Genomic DNA, 19652 nt, shown 5'->3' on the forward strand with positions numbered 1-19652 from the left:
TCCCCTTAATTAGCATCAAAATATAGCAATAATGCATAAATTTAAGTTCAATAAATTGGTAAAATACCAACTCATCATATTATCACTTTGTATATTGTTCTTCAATCATCAAACTTATTACTATTTAAATCATGTCATTATGTACCTAAATAAACCAAAAAATAAGTTTTATATCTTATGAGGCTTTACAATTTGAGACTAAATTTCACCTCTTAGGAGGTTCAAATAAAGAGGCTCAAAATTTCTTACAATTCAAGACAAATCATGACATTCCAAAGTTAAAAGCTACGGCCTCTAAATTGAGTGAAATGGAATCCAAAAAAGCCTAAACAGAGACTTAAGAGCGCGTTTGGCCATCAAAAAATTCACTTTTTCAAAGTTGAACTCCTAAATACACGTTTGATCAAAAAATTTTGAAATTCAATGTGAAGTTGAAGTAAAGAATATTCATATTTTTAAAACAATAGAAAGGTGTTTTCAGTTTTTTTACTGCAAATTACTCACAAAAAGTCCAAAAAAAAAAAGTGAAACATCTCCAATATGTATTTATGGTTAAAGACAACACCAATTTTAAATATTATATTTTACTTTAAAAATATAATTTACATTTTTCAATTTTTATAATTAAAAACATGGTCAAATGCCTTGCAGCATAAAATTTAGCAACAAATCATGGATGCTTTCTTGAGCTTCTTCCTTAAAATTAAGAACATTAGTCAAAGTTTTCTTATTTATATTACTTTCTAGTTATGGAATTGAATGTGAACACATTCCTACACTTGTATCGCTATTCCACATTTCTAAGGATGTTGATTCATTATCCATGGATTTTGGATTAGTTATCTAATCTGATAATGTTTTACTTCATACTAGCTTATTTTCCAAATTCTTTAGTAATTTTTTTTTATTTGAGAGGATTTTAAGCCCTTAATTGAGTGGCCCCGTTTTTCTATCTAAAAGATGTTTCCTTTGTTTGTTTTTTAAAAAAAATAATTGAATCACACTACATATGGCTACTCCTCCTCTATTCTTTAATATTCAATAATTGATTTCAAGATTGTATGTTTAACTCTTTCAATTTCTTAAATTACTTTAAGGTGTTCAAAAAAGTGAAAAATTTCAACTTATTATTGTGTTTGTTACTCTAAACACTGCATATATTTAGAAGCAGTTTTTACAAATAGCTTTTCAGGAAATTAATTTGTGTTTGGCTAATTCATTTGAAAAGTGTTTTTCACAAGCAAATTGTGTTTCACTAATATTTTTTAAAAAGTGCTTTTAACAGTCAAATCACAAAAAAGGACAAGTATCGAAGTACTTTTAATATTAGAATTATTTTATAGAGAGAAACTATTTTAAATATCTATTATAAAAAATTTAATCAAAATTTTCTTTTTATTAAATTAATATGTACATGTTAAAGTTTTCAATTCATAATATATATCTTTGTTTAGGAGGGCTGAATTCATTAGTGGTACTTTTTTCTATTTTATTATCTTGTAGAAATACTGTTGTTACCTATTTTGCTAGTTAAGCAAAATAATGCGTAAAAAATAATACAATATAAGATAATCATATATAAACAAAAAATAAATTAAAAAATTTGATATATAAAAATAAAAAATAAGATGCTTAAATGAAACTTAATCATATGAGATATGTTAATAACATATATATTGGCAAATATGTGTATATGAAAGGGATATTTTTGTCTTGCAAAATTAATTTTTGGCTTCTGTTTTTTTAAGAAGAGAATTTTTTTAGCTTCTTCGTAGCAGAAAAATTGCTTTTGCTTTTATTTAAAAGTTATCTTACTTATTTTTCAGATGCTTAATTTTTATTAAAAACATTATTTTTTTCTCAAAATATGTGTTTTTGGCCTCCCAACATTAGTAACAAACAAGCTCTAAATGATATAATCTATTTCTTATATTAATTATTTATCAAATATGACTTCATATTTTATGTAATGGGTGTAAGGCTATTTATGGCCTAAATATACTTGACAAAATCAGCCTGCTACGGTTTATTTTGGCTTTCTTTTTCACCAAGAGGAGAGTTAGTTGGTTAGGAAAAGATAGGCAATAGTGGGTGGGTTCCACAGATGAGCATCCACCCAATTTTACAAAACTTCCCCTTGGATGTCCTTGTATAAGAAAAATTTTAACAAAAAAAAGAATATACAATTATTCCTATTTCATTACCCAAAACTGGGCCATGGTGGCACCTACCACAACCCTCGAGTAGTCAAGCAAAAACCCAAAAGATGATTGCAATTACAAAAAAAGAGAAACCATAACATACCTCAAGGCCGAAACCACACACAATCCCCTACTTGGGTGCTTCCCACTTTAAAAGTGTCTCGGAATGCTGCCAAGCTATCCAGAGTAGAAATAAAAAGTCAAAATGAGACTAATGATACCCATATCATAACTACAAATAAATTCAAACCAAAATTGGGTAAAAATTCAACCCTCAAAATTCGTTATTGTGACGCCTCCCCTAATTTATGGTGTGACACCAAATATGGGTATGGAAGTGATAAGGGTGACGGACGTTACTTGAAATGAATCTCCTGGAGTTTACTGTGTCAAAAGTTGATGAGGATCCTCAATAATTCATTGATTAGGTTTAGAAGATAATATAAATTATGGGAGTGTTAACGGTAGAGAAAGAGAAATTGGCCACTTATCAACTCAAAGATCTTGCTCAATTTTGGTTTAACCAATGGAAGGAAGAGAGAACTATTGATGCGGGTCCTCTTAATTGGGAGAAATTCGAAGAGGTTTTCTCGATTATTTATTTCCCTTTGAGATGAGGGAAGTGAAGGTACTTGAATTCATAAATCTTTATCAAGGAAACATAAGTTTGAAGGAGTAAGCTTTGAAGTTTACTCAATTAGCTAAATATGTTGTGACTATGGTTCGAAATTCTAGGGCAAGGATGAGTAAGTTTGTATCAGTTGTGTCTAAAATGATAGTCAAGAAGTGTCATACCTCCATGTTGATAAAGAATATGGATATCTCTCGTTTGATCATACATGCCCAACAAATTGAAGAGGATAATCTAAAATAGAAATATATGGAGTCAAAGAGGGCAAGGATTGGTGATAATGATTTTTCTCATTCTAGGTCCGGTGGACAGGGTCATTCTCAATTTCAACAAAATTTCTCCAAATAAGGTTCTTAAATTTTTCCATATCCAAAGCTCAATAAGGATAGGGTGTCTAACCCTAAACCTCAAAGAGGTGGTGGAAACAAATCTTCTATTCCCGCTTACCAAAAGTATGGAAAGAATTACTAGGGAAAATGTTGGGCCGATACGGATAATTTATTTACTTTTGGAAAGAGTGGTCACAATGTGAAGGATTTTCTGTTGCAAGCTAGAAAATGTAAGGATTGTAGGTAAGGTCAGTCTTGTTGAGTAGGTTCGGGTGCTCCTCGTCATAATAGGCTCTATGATCTTCGGACATGATAAGACCATGAGGGTTCTTCAGATGTTGTGACCAATATGTTGAAAGTCTTTTATTTTGATGTGTATGCTTTTCTTGATCCAAGTGCTACATTGTCATTTGTTACTCCTTATATGGCCATGAGATTTGATATGGGTCCTGAAATCCTTTCTAATCCTTTTTATGTCTCTTCTCCTTTTTGTGATTCTATTATTGCTAAGAGAGTTTAAACAAATAACCTTATTTCTGTTTCTCATAGAGTCACTCATGTTGATTTTGATGTTATTCTTGGGATGGATTGGGTTCATTCTTGTTATGCTTTTACCGCTTGTATCAGCTGATTGGTCATATTTTCAGGCTTCGAACGAACCTATCCTAGAATGAAAAGGGGGAAATTATTATCTTAATGGTCACTTCATATTTTACTTAATGACTAGGACAATGATCTCTGAGGGATTCATTTATCATCTTGATTTGGTTAGGGATATGTATTTTGAAACTCCTACTCTTGAGTCAATTTCAATTGCGAATGAGTTTCTGGAAGTGCTTCCCGGTGTTTGCCTTCTCCCAAATATGAAGTGTATCTCTATTCGTCCTTACCGTATGGCCTCAATAGAACTGAACAAATTAAGGGGCCAATTGAAGTATTTGTTGCACAAGGGTTTTATAAGAGGAAGTATCTCTCGATTTGGCACTATATTATTGTTTGTTCGTAAGAAGAATGGTTCCCTCCGAATGTGCATTGACTATCGCCAATTGAATAAGGTTACCATAAAGAATAAATATCCTATTCCAAAGATTAATGATTTGTTTTATCAACTCAAAGGTGCGAGTTTCTTCTCTAATATTTACCTTCGGTTAGGCTATCACCAATTGAGGTTAAAGGAAGTGACATTCTGAAGATGATTTTTCAAACAAGGCATGGTCATTATAAGTTTTTAATAATGTCTTTTGTTTTGACTAATGCTCTGGTGGCATCATAGACTTAATGAATAGGGTTTTTAAGCAATATCTTGACTTGTTTGTGATTGCGTTTATTGATGATATATTGATTTACTCACGGCATGAGGATGAGCATGTTGAGCATTTGAGGATTGTGTTGCAAATTCTCAAGGATCAGAAATTGTATACTAAGTTTAGAAAATGTTAGTTTTTGTTGAGGTTCGTTGCTTTCCTTGGACACTCTTGTGAAGATATTCAAGTTTTTCCCTTTGTTTACTTTAGATAGACAAAGTTTCTTGAGTGTTGCAGTTACTATAAAATGTTCATGAAAGGAGTTCCTCTATTCCCCACCATTGAAAATATTGATTAAAAAGAAGGTGAAATTTCTATGGTCGGAAGCTTGTGAGAATAGTTTTCATGATTCAAGGATAGACTCGCTTCAGCCCCCATATTTACTTTACTGGAAGGATTGGATGGTTTTATGGTTTATTGTGATGCTTCTCGAATTGGCCTTGGTTATGTATTGATGCAACATAGGAAAGTCATCACTTATGCTTTAAGGAAATTCAAAGTGCATGAAAAGAATTATTGTACTCAGAATTTGAAGTTAGTGGCGATAGTGTTTGCCTTAAATATTTGGAGGTATTACCTATATGGTGTTCATATAGATGTGGTTTCCAACCACAAGATGATGAAGTAAGTGTTCACCCAAAAGGATTCGAATATTCTCTAAAGGAGATGGTTTGAGTTATTTAAAGATTACGACATGAGTTTCCTCTATTATTAGGATAAATCAAATATGGTGGTGGATGCTCTTAGTCAACTATGGATAGGAAGTGTTGCTCATGTTAAGGTTGGTAAGAAAGAGTTAGTTTATGATGTTCATAGATTTTGCCAATTGGGTGTTCGCTTGGTGGATTCTAATGATGGTGGTGCGATTTTTCAGAATAGTTTGGAATCATATCTTGTATCAAATGTAAAGGCTAAGCAATATCTCAATCTGCTATAACTTGATTTGAAGAAGTCGATTTCTGATAAAGCCATTGAGTAATTCTCCCAAGGGGTAGATGGTATCCTTCTATACCAAGGTAGATTATGTATTTTGAATGTTAATGAGTTGAGAAGTCAAATTTTGACAGAAGCTTAGAGTTCTCGGTATTCTATTCAGCCGGGAGTCACCAAGATGTACTGTGATTTACGGGAGGTCTATTGGTGGAATAGGATGAAGAAGGATATTGCACAATTTGTGGCTAAGTGTCCAAATTGTTAACACTTGTAAGTTGAGCATCAGAAACCCAGTGGTTATGCTTAAGATATTTGCTTCCTTCTTGGAAGTGGAAAAATTTATATATAGACTTCATTACGGGTTTACCTCGTACTCATTAACAGGTTGACTAGATTAGGGTTATTATGGACCGAATGATGAAGCCAACTCACTTTATTCCTATAGAAACTTCATTTTCAATCGAAGAGTATGTCGAATTATATATTCGAGATATGGTAAGGTTGCATGGAGTGCACTTGTCCATTATCTCTGATCGATGTACTCAGCTTACATCTCTACATTTGACATTGTTTTAGAAAGGTATTGGTACTGAAGTGAAGTTTAGCATGACTTTTCATAAATAGACTGATGGACAAGATGAGTGTACTATTCAGACTTTGGAAGATATGTTGAGAACTTGTGTGATTGACTTCAAGGTTAATTGGGATGATTATTTACCTTTTGATCGAGTTTTCTTATAATAATAGTTATTACTCAAGTATTTTAAAGGCTCCATTTAAGGCTCTCTATGGTACGAGGTGTAGGTCTCATATTGGTTAGTTTGAAGTTTGTGAGATTGCTTTGATAGGGCCCGAAATGGTGTATGAGGCTACGAAAAAGGTTCAACTTATTTGTGAGAGGTTAAAAATAGCTCAAAGTTAGCAAAGGTCTTATGTCGATGTTAGAAGAAGATATTGAATTCAATGTTGATGATTGAGTTTACTTGAAAATCTCACCCACAAAGAGTGTGATGAGACTCAGTAAGAAAGGGAAACTTAGTCACCCACATATGGGTCCATATATGATTTTGAGACATATTAGGGAAGTTGTAGTACATCTGGTATTCCATGTCGCTTTTATGAAAGAGTGTATTGGAGATCTGACGTCTATAGTGCTATTGGAAAGTTTGGATGTTAATGAAAATACAATTCAACCCAATACCTTACTAAAATTTCTCTTTCTAATTGTCACGACTCAGGGGTACCCCCTAGATGTAACATGGTGTATAGAACCCCGAAGGACCCCATAAAAGTCACTTAGCTTTGATAACATAAGAAATAGAACAATAAGAGTGAAACAATAGTCCAAGTCCAATAGTTTCATAAAAGAAAAGCGGAAGTCTAAAACACTTATCTCAATATAGCCATCGAGTACAATAGAATGAAATTGGGCCTAAACCATACATCATGTCCAAAAGTGAAATACATGAAAAAAATGAAACAACGAACATCCGTCCTCAAGGCATGAGGACTCACCAAAGCTTGAAAAATCAACAACTAGCCACAAAACTGAGAACCTTGATTGTCGGACCCTACATTTGCGGAAATGTAGGCAAAAATATGCATTAGTACTAAACTATGTACCAAGTATGATAGATATGCATAACAACATTTAAATCATGCTAAAAAGGGACATTTCATTGCATGACATGCAATTGACAAAGCTAAAACATGATATAACAGATTTAGAAAACATAAGTCATAAACCATGGTCAATGCAAGCTAACATCATTTAAAGTCTTTGAACACATATGAGATACTTTTTTAAGTAACATTAGTTCATTATTAATGTGGGGAATTAGCCTTAACCTACATAGATAACATGTGAGCTATAACCTGATCCCTCGGTGTCTCCCACACCAAAAAGAGTTGCCCTACTTGCCAAAGAAGAACCATCAATCTAAGTTAAAGTGGATCCACTAGCTTATGTCTATCTAGACAATCATCCTATGGGGGCACATAGGTAAGGGATAAGGAGATTGCATCTAGAAACCTGAATTCTACTAACGGGAGACCATCCATCTCAATATCCTCTCGATGCTAAGCATAAATTCCACGGAATAGTCATTTCTTACTTGTTCTTATTATCCATGGAAAGGCACGTCATCTTGCCAATCCAAGCTAATTCATCATCCATGGAATGGTGTCTTTCAATAACCAATCCAAGCTAGGTTCATTAGGATTGCTCTTAATCTTTGAAACAATTAGGTGAGAAAGCCTTTCAACCTTAAAATCCTTATTATGTGAGAAAACCTTTCACATCTTGCTTTTATGTGTATATGATAAACTACTTTCAATAAAACATCATGATCATCATCATAGATACTTTACTCTCAAAGAATCTTTAAAACATGTGCATAGATTTCATAAGAACATGCATAAACCCATAATTTACCTTTCAAGGTTCAAAACCCACTTTCAAACCTCAACACTTAGAAAATAAGGATGGATTTCATTATAAATTCATCTAAAGCTAGCAATACATTCTTAATTTCATGAAATTGTTCCTTTATAATCAAAATCCCACATCATATGATTCATAACTTGAAAACATGGGGATTACAAGGGTTCATGGGGGAAATCAGCATAAAATCATAGTACTTCATCAATTATGTCAAAACATATCATAATTAAATCATTTAAATCAATTATCAAAAGAACTCATGAAAATTGAAGAAAACACTAACTCAATTGGGGAATTCTAAGTTTGAAATAAAGGAATTTGGGAACTCCATGAATGGAAGGAATCCATGAATGAAAACTATTATACCTTCAAGCCAATTGCTAATCTTCAATAGAAGAATTGAGACTTGAATTGAAACCCTGGTTGAATCCTTCTTCTTTAAGCTTTCTATAGAGAGAAATATTTGAGAGATTTCTTCTTATTGGTGAATTGAGAGAATGATTTCTATTGGGAAATTTGGGGGTTAAAATCCTTATATAGGGGTCTTAGTGAAGGAAAAAATGACATAGTATAGGAGTTAAAATAATTAGGAAAAGACCTAACTACCCCTGAAACTTTACTGGCAGCCATGACCCACGGCCACTGCCGACAGACCGTGGTCAGGACGACGGACCATCCTGTACGGCCGTTGATGGTGATCAGAAACTCCAATTAAGGGTCTTGAATCACGGGCATTAACCACGAACCGTGGTTACATTAACGGTCTATTGGTCCGACCGTGGTTTTGACAATCCTGGGCAGTGCTAGGGTGATCAACCATAGACCACACCTACGGTCTATGGGGATCCACGAGCCGTGGGTGGTCTATGTAGATTGACACCTGAAACTGCTAAATGTGATTAATTTACCCTTTTTTAAATTCGGGGTGTTGCATTATCTCCCCTTCGGGATCATTCATCCTCGAATGAGATTCAAGGTTCTACGAAAAGAGTAGGAGAAGAACTAACAACCCAACCTACAATGCAATGCATATAACCAAGGAGGAACTATCGACTCCAAGCTAAGGATGTTATCAAAACATCATAATAGGGGTGAAACTAATTCTATCAGCTCATCATGCATGCAATGGACATATCCTAGGAGGAAACATCAACTCCAATCTAATATCCAAGGATGAAACATCAACTCCAAGTTGACAACATACTCAAATGCATATATCCGAGGAGGAAATATCGACTCCCAGTTAAATACATGCTCACAACATTATATCAAGTAGTCCATATGCAAAGCATACTCATATGCATATATACATGTAAAAATCAATCAAATTGACTCATTTTCTAATAATTAGATTTTTTCATAAATCATGCATAGTAAGGAAATCATGGGAACATATAAGACACGTGAGGAACTCATTATCTCAAGATAGAGTAGGAATAGAAGGAAATAGATGAGGATATCAAGACATCATATCGGCCTCGGCCTCCCAAGAAGCACCCTCAACCAACTGATTCCTCCACAATACTTTCACGGAAGCTATTTTTTTATTTCTCAACTTCTTGACTTTTCGGTCTAAAATCTCAACCGAAACTTCCTCATAAGAAAGACTCTCCTTAACTCCCAAACCTTCTAAGGGAACTATGGATGTGGGATCACCAACACATTTCTTCAACATATAGACATAGAAAACTGGATGCATCGATGACAACTCATTTGGCAAATCTAGCTCATAGGCAACTTTACCAACACGTCTCAAAATCTATTATGGGCCTACATATCGGGGACTAAGTTTCCTCTCTTACCAAGCCTCATTACGCCCTTCATGGGTGGAATTTTTCAAGTAAACCCAATCATGAACATCAAAGTGAAGATTTCTTCTTCTCACATCTGCATATGATTTTTGCCGACTTTGAGCCATTTTCAACCTTTCTCTAATAAGTCGAACTTTCTCTATGGCCTTATGTACCAACTCGAGACCTATTAGGGCAACTTCACACACATCAAACCATCCTATAGGAGAACTACACCTCCTACCATATAATGCCTTAAATGGAGCCATATCAATACTCGAGTGATAGCTATTGTTATAAGCAAACTCTATCAATGGAAAATGGTCATCCCAATTACCCTTAAAATCAATCACACAATCCCTAAACATATCTTCCAAAGTATGGATAGTACGCTCTATTTGGCCATCGGTTTATGGATTAAAGGTCTTACTAAGCTTAACACGAGAACCAAGACGTCCTTGGAATGATCTCTAAAATTGAGAAGTGAATAAGGTACCACGATCGGAAATAATAGACAAAGACAGTCCATGTAACCTTACCATTTCTCTCAAGCACAACTTGGCATAGTCCTCTGCCAAATAGAAAACCTTGACTGGAAGGAAACGAGCCGATTTCGTCATCCGATCTATTATCACCCAAATTGAGTCATGTTGTCACCGGATGCTAGGTAAACCAACAATAAAGTCCATGCTCAAATCTTCCCACTTCCAAGTAGGAATACTAATATATTAGGACAAACCTCCCGGTTTCTAATGCAAACCTTTACTTGTTGGCAATTTTGACACTTAGCTACAAATTCTGCAATAACCTTCTTCATCCCATTCTATCAATAGACTTCCCGTAAATCATTGTACGTCATGATGGCTCCCAGGTGAATGGAATATCGCGAACTATGGGCTTCTGTCAAGATTTGTTCCCTCAAGTCATCAACAATTGGAACATATAAACGACCTTGATATCTAAGCACACCGTATCCCGCTTAGGAAAATGCCTCTACGGATTTCTTAAACATCGCTTCTTTTAACTCAACCTAAATTGGATCAAGACTTTGCTTGGCTTTCACATCCGTCAAAAAAGATGATTCGGAACCATTGTGAACCATAACACCACCCTTGGTGGAGTCCACTAACTGAACACCAAATTGGGCCAATCTATTAACATCTCGAACCAACTCTTTCTTTTCTTCCTCAACATGAGCAACACTACCTATAGATAACTGACTAAAAGCATCCGCCACCATATTTCCCTTTCTGGGGTGATAGAGCATACTCACATCATAATCTTTCAATAGCTCAAGCCACCTTCTTTGGCGAAGATTCAGATCTTTCTGATTGAACACATATTGCAAACTCGTGTGGTAGGTAAACACATCTACATGAACTTAATACAAATAATGCCTCCAAATCTTTAAGGCAAAAACAACTGCTGCTAGTTCAAGGTCATGTGTACGATAATTATTCTCATGCATCTTAAGTTGCCTTGAGGCATAGGCAATAACTTTCCCATTTTGCATAAGTACACTCCCTAACCTAATTCTTGAAGCATCATAATAAACCACAAAGCCATTGGTCCCTTCCTGTAAAGTCAACGCTGGAGTGGAAGTAAGTCTATCTTTCAACTCTTGGAAACTCTTTTCACATAATTCGAACCATATGAACTTAGCCTTCTTTTGAGTCAAAATCGTCTAGGGAGAGGCAATCGAAGAGAATCCCTCCAAAAACCTTCTATAGTAACCGGATAAACCCAAGAAACTTCTAATATCTGAAGGAGTTAGAGGTGTAGGCTAACTCTTGACCGCATTTGTCTTCTTAGGATCTACCTCCATGCCCTTACTTGAAACAATATGACCAAGGAAAGCTACAGACCTTAACAAAAATTCACATTTGCTAAAGTTTACAAAGAGTTGTTGGTCCTTAAGAACTTGCAACACAATCCTCAAATGATCAATATGTTCATTCTCACTTCTTGAATAAATCAATATATCATATATGAACACAATCACAAACATTTCAAGATATTGTCTAAACACCCTATTCATCAAATCCAAAAACGCCGCCGGAGCATTAATCAACCCAAACAACATTACCAAAAACTCATAATGATCATACCAAGTTTGAAAAGCAGTATTCGGACTATCATCGTCTTTCACACTCAATTTGTGATAATCCGATCTAAGGTCAATATTGGAGAAATAGCTTGCTCCTTGAAGTTGGTCAAATAAATCATCTATCCTTGGAAGAGGATACTTATTGTTAATAGTCACCTTGTTCAACTGACGATAGTCAATACACATACTAAGAGAACCATCTTATTTTCCAACAAACAAAATTGGCGCACCCCATGGAGAGATACTTAGCCGGATGAAACCCGTATCGAACGAATCTTTCAATTATTCTTTCAACTCCAATAGTTCTGCCGGATCCATACGGTAAGGAGGAATAGAACTAGGTTGCATATCTTGGATAAGGTGAACACCGAAGTCTATTTCCCTTTTAGGAGGAATACTGGGTAAGTCATCTGGGAACACTTTCGTAAACACATTAATCATGGGGACCGACTAGAGAGTAAGGGTTTCGGAATCCACATCCCTCACCCTAACTAGGTGGTAAATGTAACCTTTAGAAATCATATTTCTAGCTTTCTGACAAGAGAGAAACAGACCCTTAGGCATAGAATTCCGCCCCTTCAACTCTAGGATAGGCTCATTCGGGAACTGAAACTTGACTACACAAGTTCTACATTCCATTAAAGCATAAAATAAGTGCAGCCAATACATACAAAAAATAACATTAAACTCTAGCATATCAAGCTCTACCAAGTCAACAATAGTAACTCTATGGGACAAGGAAACGAGACACTTTCTATGGACCCTCTTAGCCACAATAGAGTCTCTAAGAGGAGTACAGATAGAAAAGGGAACTAACAAAACATCGAGAAGCACATCAAGTCTCATAGCTACATATGGAGTCACAAAAGACAAGGTAGCACCGGGATCAAGTAAAGAATAAATATCAAGTTGGAAAACTTTCAACATACCGGTAACCACATTGGGAGAACCCTCTTTATTCACAACGAGTCTAAAGTGCATAGAATCAAATTTGCTTAGGAGCATTCGGACCCGAACCATTAGGAGGAAGTTGCTTGCCCTCTCATACTTTGACTATAATCATCAGGCAATCCCTCATTTTATGACCACTCTTACCACAACTGAAGCAACCATCTGTGCCGGCTAGGACTTACCCTCGTGCTTCTTTCCACACCTAGTATTAGACATGGGCAATGAGGATCCACTATCATTCCCTCCTTGAGGCTTAGGTTTAGACAACCTATCTTTGTTTAACATAAGATGAGCATTGAAAGAACCTTGACCGGAAAATTTTTGTCGAAATCTAGGACGACCATTCCATCGAACCTTGTATGAGAGAAATTACCATTACAGGTCTTAGCCCTTTTTGCCTCTCTAGACTTTTCCTTAAGTTTCTCTTCTTCAAAATGTTGTGCATGAACCATTAGATGATAGATGTCCATGTCATTAATGAGCATGGTGGTACGACACTCCTTAACCACCATTTTTTGCACACCTGAAACAAACTTACTCATTCTTGCCCTTGAATTGGCAACCATTGTTGGAGCATACATAGACAATTGTGTGAACTTTAGAGCATATTTCCTCAGAGCATATGCCCTCACACTCTTACTTCCTTGATGAAGGTTGATAAACTCAAGCACCTTGGATTCCCTCATCTCATGGGGGAAGAACCTATAAAAAAAAAAAGCAGCCTTAAACTTCTCCCAATCAAAAGAACCTGCATCTTCCGTCTGTCTTATTTCCATTGGTTGAACCAAGTTTGAGAAATACCTTTTATTTAATAAGTGCCCAACTCTGCCTTTTTCATTGGCGTTACTACCACGATCATCAAGACCTTATAGACCTCATCAGTAAACTTTTAAAGATCTTTCTCAACCTTAGAGCAATGAAACTCTGAAGGATTCATCCTAGTGAAGTCCCTCACTCTAGATGCCGGTGTACCCACATCTAGGTTCACGGGAACCACAACCTCCCTATTGTCATGGGCCATCACGGCTTGAGGCAACACTTGAAAAGCAGCCATAAACTCCGCATTAGTCACTTGCTCGGCCAAAGGATCGAATGCAACTTGAGGAGCTTGGGGAAAATCTTCTTGTTCCGCATTAACCCTCACATTACTTTTAGCTTAAGCTCTTCGAGTAGCAATATCTCATAGAACATCAGATAAGGATTAGGAAAGAGACCTTATAGAGTTATACTCTATCGCACTACTTAAGAGTAATGAAAGAAATGGATTTTCATTAACATTTGTAGCCTCTCATTCATAAATATGGTGCGCTTTACACTCATGAACAAGACTCTACTCGACGTGGCTTATGAGACATCCTAGGACCATTCTATACCTTGTGCTCTAATTACCAAGTTTTTCAAGACCCAGGGGTACCCCCTAGATATACCATGACGTATAGAACCCCAAACAACCCATACAAGCCACTTAGCTTTCATACCACAAGAAATAGAACAATAAGAGTAAACCAATAGTCCAAATGCAGTAGTTATATAAAAGAAAAGCGGAGGTCTAAAACACTTGTCTCAATATAGCAATCTAGTACAACATAAAGAAATTGGACCTAGCCTATACATAATGTCCAAAAGTGAAATACTTGAAAGAAAGTGAAACAATGAACATCTGTCCTCAAAGCATGAGGACTGACCAAAGCTCGAAAATCAACCACTAGCCACAAAACTGAGAACCTTGACTGTCGGGCCCTACGTTTGGGCAAATGTAGGCAAAAGTATGTGTTAGAACAAAACAATCTACCAAGTATGATAGCTATGCATAAAACACTTAAATCATGCTAAAAAGGAACATTTTATTTTATGACATACAATTATCCAAGCTAAAACATGATGTAAGAAAGTTAGAAAACATAAGTCATAAAACTATGGTCAATGAAACATAACATCATTTAAAGTCTTTTAACACATATGAGATACTTTTTGAAGTAACCTTAGTTCATTATTAATGTGGGGAATTAGCCTTAAATGACATAGAGAACATGTGATCTATAACATGATCCCCCGGTGTCTCTCACACCAAGAAAGGTTGTCCTACTTACCAAGGTAGAACCATAAATCTGAGCTAAAGTAGATCTACTAGCTAATGTCTATCTATACAATCATCCTATAGGGGCACATAGCTAAGGGATAAGAAGATTGCTTCTAGAAACCTGGCCTCTACTAATGGGAGAGCTTCCATCTCAATATCCTCTCGGTGCTAAGAATAAATCCCACGGAATAGTCATTTCTAACTTGTTCTTATTATCCATGGAAAGAAAAGTCATCTTGCAAATCTAAGCTAAGTCATCATCCATGGAAAGGTATCTTTCAATAACAAATCCATGCTAAGTTTATTAGGATAGATCTTAATCTTTGATTCAATTAGGTGAGAAAGCCTTTCTACCTTAGAATCCTTATTATGTGAGAAAACCATTCACATCTTGCTTTTATGTGTATATGAGAAAATCCTTTCAATAAACACATCATGATAGTCATCATTGATACTGTACTCTCAAAGCATCCTTAAAACATTTGCATAGATTTCATAAGAACATGCATAAGCTTATAATTTACCTTACAAGGTTCAAAACCCACTTTCAATCCTCAACACTTAGAAAATATGGGTTAGATATGGATTTCATCATAAATTCATGCAAAGCTAGAAATACATGCTTAATTTCATAAAAATCTTCCTTTATAATGAAACTCCCACATCATATAATTCATAACTTAAAAACATGGGGATTACATGGGCTCATGGAGGAAATCATCATAAAATCATAGTACTTCATCAATTCATGCATAAGATATCATAATTCAATTATTTAAGTTAATAAACCAAAGAACCCATGACAATTGAAGAAAACCCTAACTCAATTGGGGAATTCTAACTTTGAAATAGAGGAATTTGGGAACTCCATGAATGGAAGGAATCCATAGATGAAAACTATCATACCTTCAAGCCAATTTCTAATATTCAATGGAAGAATTGAGACTTGACTTGAAACCCTAGGTTGAATCCTTCTTGATAAAGCTTTCTAGGGAGAAAAATATTTGAGACAGTTCTTCTTTTTGGTGAATTGAGAGAATTATTTCTATTGGGAAATTTGTGGGTTAAAATACTTATATAAGGGTCTTAGTGAAGATAAATACGACGTATTATAGTAGTTAAAATAATTAGGAAAAATCACAACTATCCCTGAAACTTAACTGCCAGCCATGACCCACGACCACTGTTGACGGACCGTGGTTTCACCAACGGTCCGGTGGTGGTTCTGACCCTCCTAGGCAGTGCTAGGGTGATCAACCACGGACCACACCTGCGGTCTGTGATCCCATCCACGGGACATGAGTGGTCAACGTGTATTGACACTTGCAACTGCTAAAAATGGTTTGTATAACCTTTTTCGAATCCGCAGTGTTACACTTATAGATTTGGCAAGTAGAAATGGAACTACAACTTATCTTTCTAGCTAACTACAACAATCAAATCCAATTTACAATTATTGAACTATTACCCACTTCTACTAATCTCTTTCGAGCATCAATCATAGGTCTAAGTTAGGATTAAGTTTGAAACCTAAGGCCATAAATTGTACCCATTCTAAATAGCTCAAATCCATGAAGAAAAGAAGAAAAACAAAGCAAGACACTAGACACACTAAATTAGTTAACAACCAACTCCATAATCACACCCCTAGAAAAACAAAGTGTTGATGTTAACATTAATCTTACCCACTTGAATTGAACTCTCATTTGTCCATTAAAAATTGTTCAAAACCCCAAAACTAAGACAAAAGTAAAGTTCTAATGTTAATATTCCAAAGTCTGTTCAAAAGGATAAAAAAAATAAAAGATTAGATGTATTTTCTCTCTCCTTTGGGCTATGTATAATTTCCCCAAAAATTAGTTTAATATTCCATGCATGACTTGATCGACGACATTAGTCGAGCTCGCCTACTCGATTAATGGATCATTGTTCTGTTCTTCAGCTTTCCCTTTCATGACTTCAGGCTTCAGATGTTTGACCTCAGTTGGTGAACTCGATTGAGCCAAGCCTTTCACATTTGGTGAATCACCAATGACCACCTATGTTCGCATATTCAGCTTATATGCTAACTCAGAAATATGTCCCATTCTGTGACAGAACTTTTTACTGCCCAATAACTTTGGTGAATAGTTGTTTACGTTTCACTTCGCTGACTTAGCTTGAATATCTTAAATAGTGAACACTGTCACATTAGGCGAGGTCCAGTAATGTTGGGAGATCCACCCATTGCCTTTAGGTGATCCTCAGTTGGAATTTTCTCTTATCAACATTTTTGGCCTCTTTTATGTGATTTCAGCCTTGTCTTTTCCTTTGGCCTTCATAGCTGCAAAACATCAAAATATCATCACATAAGGACATAAATAGGCATTGAGAACGCTATTTTGTTTAACTAAAGTCCCAAAATGAGTCAAAAATCTCAGACTCATCAACACCGCAAATTGTCCTCAAGTAAATTAAGAACACAAACAATTCAACAAGGGTGTCTACAACCGTGCTCAATGCGAGTTAACTTGCAAGTGTCAGCACAAGGCTATTATCAAGTACATGCAATATGTCATTTATGCTCAAGCAACTTCAAATGATGACTAGTCAGTATCAATCGAAACTCAAGCTCACTAATGCTCTCTTATAATGCAAAACTATGCTCCAATAAAACCATTCAAGTGACCTAATAACAAAAACAATTCCATGCTCTCACTAAGCACATTAACAAATAAGTTAGATATCACTGCAACTCTCACTCTCCAAAAGTGAAATACATGCAAGCTTCATCCCATAGGTTTTCCCATATTTTCCAATCATTGCACAACTCCATTTAAGCATGATTTCAAGGGTCTTTTCAGGCTTCTAATGTGGTTGAGGGCAAAGGTATGGTTAGTTTGGCAAAATGACTTCACCTTTTCAAAGCATTGTTGAGACTCAATCCTCACATTTTTTTATTCAACTCATTGGAAACCCCTTTTTTTCATCAATACTTTCTTTTTCATTCCATTTTAATGCTTTTCCAATTAAAAAAATTATAAAGAGGGGTTCCTTATTTTTGCTACAAACATCAAGGTGGAGTCTCACTTTTTTTTTTCTTGGCTTTCTTTTCTCATCCCTTTCCACATCTCCAACTTATGTTTTTGGCCTAAGTTGGCTATTTAAACAAACCAATGCATATAAAAGGATTATGAGTGAGAAGTGAGAGACATATTTGGTTCAAGAGGCTTCAATGAGGTTGAAAACAAACGGTATAGGCTCAAATGATGCCAAGCTTGTTCAACACCCTCACAAGGTAGTCACAAAAGGTATGAAGATTTTGGGTTCCCTCTCAAAATTTGTGTCCAAGATCATATTTTACATTCACCAAAGCTAAAAAAAATATAATAACTAGAAAAAAATCTAGGAATCTACAAGCATGTTTTCTACTAGGATCTTACCACACACGCCACTTCAAAACAATCGTTTAACACAGCTTACGCAATTAAGAAGCTTATGTGTGATTTTCATTACAAGACTCACATCAATACACAACTAATTAACATAAGATTCTAAAATATCATTCAAAAGTAAAGAAAATACTGATTTCCTCTTGGAAGACCAACAAAAAAAATTCTAATTAAGAGCACTATCCAAGACATAGACATTAGACAAAATCGATCCTCAAATATGAACAATGACTAAACAAGCAACATCATTTCACCTATCAAAAAATCATGTCAAAGATCTAAGCTAGGAATATATTTGCAACCTTAACCCTTAAATTTAACCCATGCTAAACAGTTCAAGTCCATGAATAAACAACAAAAACAGAGCAAAATACTAGACTCTCCAAATTAGTTAACATCTAAATCCATAATCACACCCCTAGAATTGGAGTTTCAGCCAAATATCATAAAAGGGAAAGAAACTATACCACATATGTGTTCAACCATCAAAGTGTTGATAATCAGCAATAATCTTCAACACCCACTTTGAATTGAACCATCAATTGTCCATTACAAATTGTTCAAAACCCTAAAACTAAGAGAAAAGTAAAGTTCTAATGCTAATATTCCAAAGTATGTTCTAAAGGATAAAAAGATAAAAGATCATGTATTCTCTCTCTCCTTTGTTCTATTTATAATTTCTCCAAAAAGTAGTTTGAAGTTTCATGTGCAACTTGGTAGGCGACATTAGTCGGGCTCGCCTACTCGATTAGCAGATCATTGTTCTATTTATTAGCTCACTCTTTCTTGGCTTCAGGTGTTTAAACCTCAGTTGGCCAACTCGATTGAGTCACCTTTCACGTTCGGCGAATCGCCGATGACCACCTTTGTTCGCCCATTCAATCTATTTTTAACTTAGAATTCTATCACCTTCGGCAATGTAACTGTTAACTTTCCCATCCACTTTCGTGAATTTCCAATGCATTTCACTTCACCGACTTACCTTGAATATTTTCAGAAGTGAAAAGTGCCACTTTAGGTGAGGTCCATTCGTGTTGGGTGATCCACCCATTGCCTTTAGGTGATCTTCAACAAGGACAATTTTCTCGTTGCAGTGTTTTTGACCTCTTTTGTGTGATTTCATCCTTGCCTTGTTCTTTGGTCTTCATACTTTTAAAACATCAACATATCATCAGATAAGGACAAGAATGCTATTTGTTGAACTAAAAGGCCCCAAATGAGTCAAAATCTCAAAATCGTCAATCGCTTTCATCCATTGAGTCCTAATAAGAACTTCAATCTCACCCAATTCAATTGGGTTTCATGTAAATCTCTATGCGTCCTCTTGATTATGATTAAGATGATATTATTGTATCTTACTATGCATAATTTGACTTAATTATATGATTTATTTTTGAATTCATATGGACCCATGCTTTATGCTTGATTTTCACTTATGAATTATGAACTATG

This window comes from Solanum tuberosum, unplaced genomic scaffold, assembly GCF_000226075.1.
Source record: "Solanum tuberosum cultivar DM 1-3 516 R44 unplaced genomic scaffold, SolTub_3.0 scf00066, whole genome shotgun sequence".
NCBI classification, from domain to species: domain Eukaryota; kingdom Viridiplantae; phylum Streptophyta; class Magnoliopsida; order Solanales; family Solanaceae; genus Solanum; species Solanum tuberosum.